This window comes from Marmota marmota, unplaced genomic scaffold (genome assembly GCF_001458135.2).
Source record: "Marmota marmota marmota unplaced genomic scaffold, marMar, whole genome shotgun sequence".
In the NCBI taxonomy this organism is placed as follows: domain Eukaryota; kingdom Metazoa; phylum Chordata; class Mammalia; order Rodentia; family Sciuridae; genus Marmota; species Marmota marmota.
The window spans coordinates 7,197,632-7,211,737 of NW_026000294.1; the positions used below are offsets into that span (position 1 = coordinate 7,197,632).

The 14,106-nt window shown below is 37.3% G+C and overlaps 1 long non-coding RNA gene across 1 annotated transcript in view; it reads right to left on the bottom strand.

Annotated features, from left to right (window-relative positions):
- The window catches only part of LOC125614441, an 8,236-nt gene extending 2,985 nt beyond the window's left edge, over positions 1-5,251 (bottom strand). The window contains exons 1-2 of the long non-coding RNA XR_007345024.1: positions 5,236-5,251; positions 4,205-4,208 (exon numbers count right to left, since the gene is read on the bottom strand). This is a non-coding gene — a long non-coding RNA (uncharacterized LOC125614441). The remainder of the gene's footprint in view (positions 1-4,204; positions 4,209-5,235) is intronic.
- Positions 5,252-14,106: the final 8,855 nt, after the last annotated feature.

Sequence of the window (14,106 nt, forward strand, 5' to 3'; positions counted from 1 at the left end):
CCCACCCAGCTCAAACTTTTATCATGATTTAAAAAACCTCTCAAATTAGGTAGAACAGGAAAGTTATTCAGCACAATAAAACCTATATATGACAAACTCACAGCTAACACATTGAATGGTAAAATTTGAAATTATTTCTTCTAAGATCAGGGAAAAACAAAAATGCTACTCTCAACACTTACATTAAAAAATAATACTGAAATTCCTATCCCAAACAATTAAGCATTAGAATGAAAGGAAATAATATGCAAGAGACTCCAAAATTTCAATAACATGTGCCCATATATGTGTCCCCGTGTGTAGGGGGAGGCAGAAAAATGAAAATAAGATAACTTGATTAAAAAATGGAATTTAGAAAGATAAATTAAGAAATATAAACAGACATTTCTCAAAAGAAGCAATAAAATGGCCAAAAGGTACATGAAAAAATGCTCACAATCAGTAATCATTAGGGAAATGAAAACCAAAACCATCATGAGAAATAATTTAGCTCACAACAGATATTATCAAAAGATTCCACTTAAAAGGATGCTCTCCACTTCCATCTATTTTCTTGTAAATGACATATTTTTCTTCTTTATACCTGAATAAAATTCCATTGTTTATATAAATACATTTTATTTATGCACTCATCCATAGACAGACACATAGGCTAGTTCTGTAATTTGGTTAGTGTGAATTGTGCTTCAATAAGCATGGGTATGCAGGTATGCTGAGTTTAATCCTATAAGATAAGCAGTATAACCAGATCCAGAAAAACAAACATTGAATGTTTTCTATCATAAGTGGAAGCCAGAGGGAACAAAAAGGGTCTCAGGACTGTAGAAGGGAAACAACTGGGATAGAGGAAGGGGATTGGGGTGAAGATGGAGAGAAGCATAAGGGGAGGTATTAAGAAACAAAATTGAGGGGCTGGGGTTGTGGCTCAGTGGTAGAGTGCTTGCCTAGCAAGTGTGAAGCCCTTGGGTTCGATCCTCAGCACCACATAAAGATAAATAAATGAAATAAAGGCATTGTGTTCATATACAACTACAATTTTTTTAAATGAAATTGATCAAAATGTGTTATATGCATGTATGAATGTGCCGCAATGAAACCAAATACTCTGTACAATTAATATGTATCGGTAAAGAAAAAAATTCTGCAGATAACAAGTGAGGACAGAGACGTGAAGAAAAGCTAACACTTATACACCATTAATTGGAATGTAGGTTAGAATAGCCATTATGGAAAACTCTATGGATGTTCTTTGAAAAATAAAAATTAGAACTACCTCTTGATTATAGAATCCCACTACTGGAACTATATACAGAAGAAATGAAATCGCAGTAGCCAAAGAGACATCTGCAGACACATGTTCATTGCACTATTCACAACAGCCAAGAAATGGAAATAGTGTGAGAGTTTATTGACTGATAGTTACAGAAAATATGGGAAAGTTATACAATTAAATACTATTCATCACAAATTAAATCCTGTAATTCATGATAACATGGATGAACCAGGATATCATTTTGTTAAATATAAATATCAGGCATAGAGTAACAAGTACCCCATGAACACATTCATGTATGGTATATAAATTAGGATCACCGGAAGTTGAGAGTAGAATGATGATAACCAGAGACTAGGAATAGGAATATAGAGGAGGGAAATATTTGGAAAAATAGATTAATGGCTATTAAGTTACAGTTAGATAGTAATTCTTTTGTGCTGGTCAAGAATGGGGTGATTTTAGATAATACTATGTACCATACATAAATGATGAGCTATCACAATTCTGGATATATATCCAAAGGAACTGAAGTTTGCGAACAAAAGAGATGGTGACATCTCAATGTTTTCTGCTGCTCTATCCACAACGGACAGGGCAGTAAATAAATAGAGGTGTCATGGGGTAAATGAGTGGATGAAAAAGGAATTGTGATATTACCAACCAAGTGTGGAATACTAGTTAGCCAGAAAAAGAATGATAGCATTTCATTTGTGACAAATTGATTGAAACAGGATGACATCGTTTTCAGTGAAATAACCGAGACCAAGAACCAGAACTGCCACTTGTCCTCACTCACGTATTTAAGCAAAGAGCAGGGATTTCAAAGGGAAGAGAGAAGAGTGACTGCTTGAAGCTAGGAAGGGTGGGGGAGGAGAGGTAGAAGAAAATTGGATAATGGGTGCAAAAATACAATTGGATATGTGGAACAAGTACTAGAGCATCATCAGGCAACTTTAATTTACTACAACCTATTATGTATCGTATGAAGAACAAGAAGACAAGAGCTGGAAGGCTACAAACACAAAGACAAGATGATGAGATGGAAAGCTAATTACCCAGGGAGCCTACTGCTAGGAAATGACCCTTTCAAATAGCAAGGATTATTGCTACAAAAGGCTTTTGTACAAGGTAATTCATTTCAGCTCTGTTTTTAGAAAACACAGTTGGAGACAATTTCCGTGTCCACATAAAAAGGACTAGTTACTTAGATGATGTTACATGGCAATACTAATGAATCAATTTGGGTACTGTTATTAAAGGGTCTTGGAACAAGATGGCTGCTTGAGATCTATGATGGTCTAGATCCTGACAGAAATCAGGAGAAAGGAAAGGGGGGAAGGGCAAGGCATGCTCATTCTAGCTATTTGTCTCCCTGTTTCCTGGACGTCTCACTCAAAAATCTTCTGTACACGTCGTCTTTGGCAAAAGAGAGGCTGGGAAATAGAATCCTCAGCAGGCCATGTTGTCCCAAGGAATAAATAATGGCCCTGATATTAAGGAATGAGGGAGCCCAGGAAGTGGGTAGACAGCCAAGGAGCCTCTGCTTCTACATCGTTCTGACACAATCCTTTGAGGACTCTGAACCTCCCTGGTCCTCTTTCAAAAAAGTCCTCACTCGTGTGCCTTTTCTCCATGCCCCACATTCTTTTCTCCGATACTCCTCACGTAATCCACATTTTCCCTCCTTGTGATAGAGGCATGCACACCCATGCCCTAGTCCCCAGCTCTGCCCAAACCCTCCAGCCAGGAAACAAAATGAATGTTACAAAGAGTAGGGACATTGGAGCCAGAGATGCTGGAGTTCAAATTGTGGCTCTGTGACATATTCACACATTCAGCTGCGCGACCAGCATGCTAGCTTCATACTAGAGGTTTGTAGCATAGAAGTTAACTAGTGAGGTCAAAATAAACACACATAAACTCAATTTACCTTTTTCTTTGACCAGGTCTGAGACGGCTCCCTCCTCTGGCTCCTGCCTCAAGCCACCCCGTGGGGCAGCGAGGTTTACACAAGAGACTATCAGGAGAGAGAGAGAGAGAGAGAGAGAGAGAGAGAGAGAGAGCACGCCAGAGGATGGCCTTTTATTGGGGAACAAGAAATTCAGGGGAAAATTCCATCCAATGAAGGTTGAGGGGGACAGCATTCCAAGGTCAGGATCAGTGATTGGTCTCAGGGTCAATGGTCAGTCACACCCCCACATGGATGGGCTCTGGCACCTAGAAAGGGTGGGGATTAGTTCTGACACAGTTTAGCCGGAACGCCTCACACCCAGTCAGGGAGGTGCCCAATCACGTGCTAGAATGGCTTCCCACAGAAGCCTATTTGCCCACCTATAAAATGTGATGATAGCACCTCTCATGGACTCAGAGGGAAGGTGAATAGACAACACCTGAATTACTTAGCTGGTGTCTGGCACTTAATAGGTGCCGAAGGAGTCAGTCTGCCTCAAGCCTTATTTTGAGTTTTCGAAAAGGTGGAAGCTTTTGCTTCTTTTACTCTTCTTTGCTGTGTATGCGAAGGGCAGGGAGTGGGGGGCATGGGTAATGGACTTCCCTTAATTTTACCGTCACAAAGTTGCTGGAAAATGTCAAACACGCAATGGTATGCACAACCTGCTTTCCCTTTGCACTTGACCTTTAAAAATCACACCTTATGACCCAAAAGAGTCATTTACCCATGGAAGATGGCAGGGCCTTAGAACCCAAGCTGTCCAGAGGTGAGGAGGCTTCTGCCAGGTCTCATAGAGAGAGGACAGTTGAGCTGGGTTTTCAATCCTGGCTTCTGTTGCCTAAATCTGCACCCTTTCTCCTCCAGCAGGTGTCTTGGGTATTGAGTTCAGTTGAATATGACTGGGAAGTTTCCCGAACTAGGCAGTTTTCCAAGTCAAGGTGGCAAACACATTTTGATGAAGTGTCCTGGAGCAGGACCCAGCTGAGAGGAACCTGCCTCCTGATTTGAATAGAATCACATGGTACGCACACAGCCTTTCCAGATAATCCTGTCCTTCTACCATGGCCCCAGAAGTCTCTGGCTGCCCTTCCCTGGACTCCAGTTCACAAACAACTGGGTGGGCGAGTGTCTCTGCCAGGGAAAGAGATCCTGGGAGGCATCTCACACTGGTACTTTGCCTGCACCTCAGACCAACTGAGTGGGAACTCTGCTTCTCAGGGAGTCTGAAGAGGCCAGGGCCAGGGAAGGGCAGGGGGTGGGCAGTGAGAGGACATACTCCAAGTGGGAAAAGTTCATACTCCAGGTCTCTGGCAGGGGATGATGGGACCCTGCTTCTCCAGCCTTATGCAGTGGGAGAGTGGGAGAGGTGTGGCTGCTGATCCACCAAGGAACATCCTCATGGCCTTTAGGGAAAGAATCTGATTTGGCAGCATCTATGAGTCAAAAAAAGTCCCTTTGTCTTGCTTGAGCCTCTGGCCCTCAAAGTTGCATGGCTCTGCAGTCTGGAAACCCAGACTTGGGCCCATTCTGGCCACACACCAACAGTGTGCTCTTGAGCAAGGTCCCAAAAGTCTCTGGATCTCTATTCCTTAGACTAAGAGGTGGGGACAACAATGATAATGAAAATGACTTAATTGATAGTAATAATAATTACTAAGCAGGGATTTGTTGTGAGGCCTATGAAAACACCATCCGTGGAAACAACACAGAAGAACATAAAGGATTATTATCTCCTTGAGGCAAATGATATAGGACTCTGAGAACAGAAGGACAACAGGATGGAGGAAAACCATGTGGTACACAGAACTGAAAGCCATCAGCCACCTCCTCAAAACTAGTGCTAGAGGGCTGGTTTGTAGTTCAGTGATAGAGTGCCTGCCTGGCATGTGAGGCACTGAGTTTGATCCTTAGCACAACATGTAAATAAATAAATAAATAAATAAATAAATAAATAAATAAATAAATAAATAAAAGCCTTCCTGTCCATCTAAAACTAAAAACTTAAAACAACAACAACAACAAAAACCTAGCGCTAGGAAAATCCATCGGACCCTCAAGTGGAAAAGGTTTATGTTGTTCACTTTTAAAATCTCACTGTATACTGACAGGAGAGACAAGATGCAGGGATGTATGTGAGTCAAATGAGGAAGAATGAAAACCCGTGGTGGTGGTCGCTTTGTAACCAAGTGACATGGATAAAGAAAGTACCCACTGGATCAACAAATTCTTGACATAAACTAAGGCATAGGTTATGTTGGAGGCCAACACAGACTGTTATCACTGATATGACTATGTATTGGGACATTGACAGAATGCAATGCAATGAGGAAACTGCATTACAGTTACATGAGTCCTATTATACATGTGGACTGTGTTCCTGTTGACACTTCTGCTTTTAAGCTGACTTTGCTTAAGTCAAGTCTTTTGTGTGGGAAAGCAAAAATTCTGGCTAGGAATAATTACAAAGACCTAAAATCAGCACTACAGTGATGCTGCCACATCAATATTTATAACAGGTCAATTCACAATAGCTAAGCTATGAAACCAACCTTGGTGTCTTTCAGCAGATGAATGGATAAAGAAAATGTGGTAAATACTCCCGATGGACTGTTACTCAGCCATAAAAAGAATGACTTTATTACATTTGCCTGTAAGTGGATGGACCTGCAGATTATCATGCTAAGTGAAATAAGCCAATCAAATAAACAACAACAACAATAAAGGTCAAATGTTCTCTCTGAACTGTAGATGCTAACATGCAATGGTGGGGAGAATAGAGGTTCAGTGGATTACACAAAGAGGAATGAAGGGAAGGGGAGAATGAATAGAAAAGATAGTAGACTGAATCAGACATAATTTTCCTATGTTCATACATGAGTGCAACACCAGCAAAACTCCACATCATGTACAACCACAAAATGGGATGCAAATTAGAAGAAGTTATACTCCATGTATTTTTAATATGTCAAAATACACTCTACTGTCATGTATACCTATAAAGAGTCAATGAAAATAAAGTTCTGGCCAAATCTGATCCCCTGGAACGCTTGGGAATACCAAAACTACTCTCATTTATGAATGAATGGTCATAGGAAGTCATGAGCTGCTTTTTTTTTTGAAGAGAGAGAGAATTTTTTTAAATATTTATTTTGTAGTTTTCGGTGGACACAACATCTTTATTTTATTTTTATGTGGGGCTGAGGATCAAACCCAGCGCCCCGTGCATGCCAGGCGAGCATGCTACCGCTTGAGCCACATTCCCAGCCCATGAGCTGCTTTTTAAACAGGAAAGGGACTAAGTAATACTGAGATCAGCAATGGAAGAAACACATTCCAGATGTTGTTTTGTGTTCTTCCCTGGCACAGATATCAGACAACATTCAGGTATTTCACTGATGTGCAGACCATGTTTCTGAGAATTTCTGGAGACTGCCAGAAACATGAAGACTTTGTTTTGAAATCACTCAGAATCTCTTGTCACCCTGGATGCCACTCAGCATATTCTCTCGTTTCTCTGCTGGTTTTAAAATTGTCAGCTGCACTGAGTTTTGAGGAAACTGTGAAGGTGGTTTGAACCAAAAAGCACTTCCAAATAACACATCTGCAAATTAATCCTCCAGGCATGCTCAAGCACCACAGAATAAAATGGAATGCAGTTAATTCCAGGGCATGAAACAAATCAGAGAACTTTCTAGACTAAGACTTAGCACATCCCAGGGGAAAAAGTCTCCTGAAGAACAAAAGTTCCTGAGTTCAGCACTTTTAAGTCTGTTCTCAGCAAGGAAGTGATGTTTAGTCTTACTTTTGAGTAACCTGGAACCACACAAAAGTGAAGAATGCAAGGTTGATGTGAAGCAAATGGGATCTCATTGAAGCTGTCTTTCCTTTGCTTATTCCTCTTAATAATGGTTTGCAACATTCAAGTCCATGGGACTCAATCCTTAGCCTTCTTCTTTTGCACATTTTTCTTAAGTGATGCCATCCAACTCCTTCAACTTGTATACTATGATATTTCCTACTATTTGTATCTCCCTTTGCAACTACTGCCTTGGACTCCATTTTCTTGAAGATAAGTGCCACCTCAACAACCCCACTTCATTGTCAAATAAACATCTCAAGGTTAATCGGACCAAAATAATTCACATATTCCTTTTCATCCCCAAACTCCTGTCTTCTCCCAATAAATTTGTCTTTGGTATATTACACCAACTTTTCCTCACTTAATTTCTCAGGACAGAAATCTTGATACTATCCCCACACTTTTTCTCTCATACTCCACACCTACCCTATGCTCTACAGCCTATCAATTCTACCATCAAAACATGTCTGAAATCTAAGAATGTTTTACTACCTCCTGGGCCAATGCACCTGGTTCCTCTACTTCAACTCTTGTGATGGCAATACTTAATAGACTACTCTTAACATAGCAGGGAAATTTATTCTTTTGCAGAAAAGCCCATGTCCTGTCAGCACTGATTGAAAGTCTTCTAATGTTTTGTTATCTTTTGAGGGTAAAATCCAAAAGTTCTTAGCCTGCCTACATGATCTTACTCAATCTGAAATCTGGCAACTTCTCTAACATAATTTTATTCACTCTTATCTTTTCTTACTTTGCAAAAACCAAACATTCCTCCTTGCCTTTCCTCAAATAGATCAAGCACATGTTTGCCTCAGGAAGTTTGTATTTGCTTTTTCCTCATCCATGAGTTCTCCTTTCCTAGATATTTTCATGTTCTGATCTTTGTTCATAGATTTGTTCACATATTGCCCTCACAGAGACTTTGTCTGATCTTCATCTAAACTTTAAAAAAGTAGATACTGTACTTTTTAGCTTATCCAATCATGAAATGAAGTATACATATCCAACTACACCTTGGCTAGAAGGCTTGCTTTGTCTAAGACATGGCTGGAGATGTGGCTCAAGTGGTAGCGTGCGGCCCGGGTTTGATCCTCAGCACCACATACAAAGATGTTGTGTCCGCCAAAAAATAAAAATAAATAAATAAAAATAAATATTAAAAATTCTCTCTCTCTCTCTCTCTCAAAAAAAAAATACAAAGAGATCCTCAAAAAGTGCATATGCATTTCAAATTCATTTCTAAGGATGCTTAAGCCAATTAAGAAGACCCAGTAAGCTTACCAGAGGATCAGTAGCATGAGGTTCAGGGTCCTTTCCGATCCCAGACAACTACTTAGACATGTGAGTGGGACTTTGCAGCACAAGCCAGCTCCCAAACAATCCATCCATTTATTGAAGATGCCTTTGTGAAAAGATGATCCCTGCCAGGGGATTCTTGCACAAATTGTCAACACATAGAATCAACGCTATTCATTCAAATTGGTAGAAACAATACATAACATAAAATTTAGTATCTTAACCATTTACAATTGTGTATTTCATTGATACGAAACATTTTTCTGTTTTGTGAGACATTTCCAAAACTGTTTCAACTTGCAAAACAAACAGTATACTCATGGACATTTCCTCTTCCCACATCCCATGGAACCTACCACTGTATTTTCTAACTTATTGAACTAGACTACCTTAGATACCTCAGATATGTGGAATAATGAAGTGTTTTCCTTTAGGTGACTGACTTATTACATTTACTATAATATCATCAAATTTCATTCATGTTTGGTCATGTGACAGAACTGCTTCCTTTTTTAAGGGGAAATACTATTCTGTTGCATGCATATGTTACTTTTGTCTGTCTGCTGATAGACACTTGATTTGCTTCTACCTCTCAATGTGAATAATGCTACTATGAACATGAGTGTTCAAAAAATTTTTCAAAATCCAGCTTTCAACTCTCTGGGCATATACTTAGAGAATCTTTTCTCCATAGGTTATTGTTTAAGTTCACAAAGGCATCTTATAATAAATAGTAATTTTATTTTTCATTTAAAACAAATATTTAGTTGTAGATGAACACAATACCTTTATTTTATTTATTTATTTTTATGTGGTGCTGAGGATCTAACCCAGTCCTTCACATGGGCTAGGCAAGTGCTCCACCACTGAGCTACAACACCAGCCCTATTTTTAATTTTTAATGAAATACCCTACCACTTTTTTTGCCACGTATATCATGCTAGATTTACGCCAATAGTGTTCAACAATTCCAATACCTCAACATCCTCTCAACATTTGTCATTTTCTCTTTGATTGATACTTGCTGTCCTAACGAACGTGAGATGATATCTCATTGTGTTTTTGATTTCCATTTCTCTAGTGATTAGTGAGGATGGGCGTCTTGTTTTACACATGCTGATCAGTAGATAAATATAAAATGATAAAAACTAATGTAAAATAAAATATATAAAATGAAGTAAAATATATGATTTTGGAGAAATGCCTTCTAAAATCCCTTGGCCATTTTTAAGTTTATTGTTTTGTTGCTGTTGATTTGTGCAGTCCACATATTCTAGATATTAATCCCTTTTAAGATGTATGCAAATATTTTCTCCTATTCTTAAAGCTGCATTTTCACTTCTTTGATTGTGTTCTTTGATGGACAGAAGGTTTAAAGTTTGATGTAGCCATATCTATATATTTTCTTTGTTGCCTAGGTTTTGGTGTCATATCTAAGAAATCATTGCCAAATCCAATGTCCTGCATCTTCCTGTTTTAGTCTAGAAGTTTTACATTAAGATAACGACTTTGATTCAAGTTAATTTTTGTATATTGTGTAAGGTAAGGTTTCAACTTCATTCTTTTGCACATGGTTATCCAAAATTTTAACACTATGTATTGAAGAGATTCCCCGTAATCATTGAATAGTTTTAGTACTTTGTCAAACTCTTGTGAGAGATTATTTCTAGAATATCTGTTCTACTCTATTCATCTATCTCTTTCTGTTTTAAAAATCTTTTTTAAATTTGTAGATGGACACAATAACTTTATTTTTATGTCGTGCTAGGATCAAACTCAGTGCCTCACATGTGTGAGGCAGGTGCTCTACCACTGAGCTACAGCCCCAGTCCCTCATCTATCTCTTCCTTGTTCCTCTACCATACTGTTTTGATTCCTATAGCTTTGTAATAAATTTGAAATTAGGAAGTGAAGGACATTCAACTTTGTTTTTTCCAAACTTTTTTTGGCTCTGTGTGAGTTTTAGGATGGAGTTTTCTATTACTGAAAAAAAATGCCACTGGAATTTTGATAAGAGATTGCATTAAATCTGGAGATCACTTTGGATAATATGGACAATTAAAAATATTATTTAATATAATCCATGTTTGTGGAATATTTTTTATTATATTTATTCAGTGTCTTTCCTTAGTGATTCATGATTTTAATGCATAGATCTTTTACCTCCTTTTCTAAATTTACTCCTAAGTCTTTAATTTTATAAATGTGATTGTTTTCTTAATTTGTTTCTTATCATAGTTCATTGTTAGTGTCTAGAAATGCCACTGGTTTTTGTATTTTGTAACCAGAAACTGTATTGAATTTGTTTATCATTCTTAAGAGTTTTATATGGAGTCCTTGATGTTTTCTGTAGAAGACCATGCCATGAGGAAACAGATGATTTTGTCTCCTCCTTTCCTATTTGGATATCATTTCTTTCTCTTTATTGCCTAATTTCTCTAGTTAGGACTTCCAGTAGTATGTTGAATAGAAGTGGAAGGAGTTGGCATCCTTGTCTTATTTCTGATCTTAGAGGAAAATCATGTCAAGAAGACATTAGGTATTGAGATGTTCTGTTCTGTAACATGTAGATGATAGATATTATTACTTATTCCCTTCCCCTTAATCTTCTTTCCTCTTCTTCAGAGTTCTTTTCAGTACTATCTGTCTCCCTCTCCCTGGTTCTTTATCTCCAGGATCTGGGCTATAAATGATCTCAGTAAGTATAAAATAAATTAATAAAAGAATGCTTATAATCAGTAATACTATGTGGTGCATAAAATTCCTCTTGATTTTCAGATACATTAATTTCAAAATGTTTTTCAAAGATCCTGAAATATTAGATCACTTCCCAATGTCATAATTATACTCCCTGGTTGTAGCACCAAGCCCAAAACTCAGATTTTCCTGAATCCACCTGTTTTAGTCTGTTTCTATTATTAAAACAAAACATCTGTGACTGAGTAATTTATAAAAAGAATTAATTCATTTTTCTCACAAATCTGAAACAATAAATCTGTGATCAAAGCATCATCCGATTCAGTGTCTGATGAGTGTTGCTCTCTGCTTCCAGGATGGCATCTCTTGTTGCTTCCACACATGGCTAAAGATGAAATATTGTAATCCTCTGTCCTCGTGTGTCTAAAGGCAGAAGCCCAAAAAGGGTCTAGCTATTTCCCTCCATTCTCTTTAGGAAGCAGTAATCCAATCTAAGAGGCTTGAGCTCTTGTGGCCTAATTATCTCCTAAGAAACCCCATATCTTAACAATCCTTCTATTTAGGAATATGTTTCAACAGGGATTTTGGAGGGATTGCAAAGATTCAAACCATAGCATCTGAAGAATATGATCAGTGTGATGTGAGTTGAGAAGAACTTGACCTGCTCTTATAGGTTTTGAAGAATTAGGAAGACAGCCATGAGCCAAGGAAAAAGGGTAGCCTGTAGAACTTGAATTTGTTTATCATTCTTCAGAGTTTTATATGGAGTCCTTGATGTTTTCTGTAGAAGACCATGCCATGAGGAAACAGATGATTTTTTCCTAGAAACTTCAGAAAAGAATGTGGTGCTTCCCAGGACTTTTATTTTTTTTCTCACAGGGAAACTTATTTTGGAGTTTTGAACTACAGAATTGTAAGATAATTAATATATATTTTTAAGTCAGTAACTTTTTAGTAATTTGTTACAGCAAGAATATACAACTTTATATTACAACCTCCATTTTAAAGTTATTACATCTATGTCTTCATCTGTTTAGATCATTTTTGATGTTCTTATACATGATGTAATGTCTTATCCACAGAGTTCTTGTGTAACCTTGTTTAGGATCCTAGCTACTTTGTACACTTTTGTTTTATTATAAATTGTATAAATTAAGTTGAGTTTTTTGAGGGAAGATGGGGAATGCTGATTGAGTATTTTTGCAATCCCTCCAAAATTCCTGTTGAAATATATTCCTAAATACAACAGTATTAAGATATGGGGTTTTTAGGAGATGATTAGGCCACAATTGAGTGTTTCTAGAACATTCACTGGATTTCTTATGAGTTCTCTATTATTCTTCAGTTTTCTTCCAAGGACAATGATGATATCATCTATGTAATGGAAAAGTTTCATTTTCCTTTGTACTCCTTCTACTTCATATTTCTTTTTTTTTCTTCCTGCTTTGGCCACTATATCCAATACTATTAACAAAAGATAGTAGTGACAGAAGGCATTTTTCTTTTTGTTTCTGAATTTAAAATGAAGGCATCTAAATTGTATCTGTTAATGTTTTTAATATTAATATCTATAAATTAATTAATTTAACAATTTTATTAATTAATTTATTAATGTAAATTTTATCTATTAATGATAGACTCTAAAATGACATCCCATGATCCTTGCCTTTTGTTATTCCCACATTTGTGTAATCCTCTCAATTGTGTCCCAGATTTGTGACAGGCTTTTAATGAATATGTCAATGGTGATGAGATGTCCCTCTTGTTGTCATTTAACACTGTATAAGACTCTATCTTGCTAGCAACCTTACATTAGCAAATCTTCTCAATGCTTTAAGAAGTGGCTATGTTAAAGATACACACTGGAAAGAAGTATTGGGAAGACTATATGAGCTGAGGCCAATAGCCAACAGCTAGAATGAAACCTAGGTCTCCAGTCCTAACTTCACAAGGAAATGAGGGGTACTGGAAACCCAAGTGAGATTGGAAGTATATTGTTCTCTGTTTGCACTTCCAAAAAAGAATGCAACTCAGAAGATATTTTTCAGCTTTTTGAGATCCTAAGCAGAGGACTCAGTTAAGTCAAGTCTAGACCTTGATCCACAGAAACTGTAAGCTGGTGACTATAGATAATGTTATTGAAAAAAAGGATTTTGAATGTTTTCACCATGAAGAAATGATGATTATTTGAGGAGATAGATAATTTACCCTAATTTCAATCTTATTCAATGTATATATACATGTATTGAAACATCACATGGTATCCCATAAATATAATTTTTATGTATTGTTTAAAAAATAGCAATTAGAGAAATGCAAATCAAAACTATACTGAGATTCTATATCATCCCACTCAGAATGGCAATTTTTAGGAATACAAGCAACAATAAATGTTGGTGAGGATATGGGGAAAGAAGTTCACTTATACATTGCTGGTGGGATTGCAAATTGGTATAACCACTCTGTAAAGCAATATGGGAATTCCTTAGAAAACTTGGAATGGAACCACCATTTGACCCTGCTATTCTGCTCCTTGGCTTATATCCAAAGGAATTAAAATCAGCATACCACAGAGACATGGCCACTTCAATGTTTATGGCAGGTTAAATTACAATATCCAAGCTGTGGAACCAACTGAGGTGCCCTACAACAAATGAATGGGTAAAGAAAATGTGGTGTATATATACACAATGGAATATTACTAAACCATAAAGAAGAATGAAATTATAGCATTTTCTGGTAAATGGATGGAACTGGAGAATATCATGCTAAGTACCCCAAAACCAAAGGCAGAATGTTCTCTCCAATATGTGGATGCTAACCCACAACAAGGGAAGATTAGAAGTTCATTGTACTAGACAAAGGGGAATGAAGGGAAGGGAGGGGTGACATAACAGGAAAGACAATAGAATGAATTGGACATATCTTTCCTATCCTCACGTATAAATACATGACCAATGTAACTCCACATCATGTACAACCACAATAATGAGATCCTAACTGGAACAAGTTATAATTATTCTATGT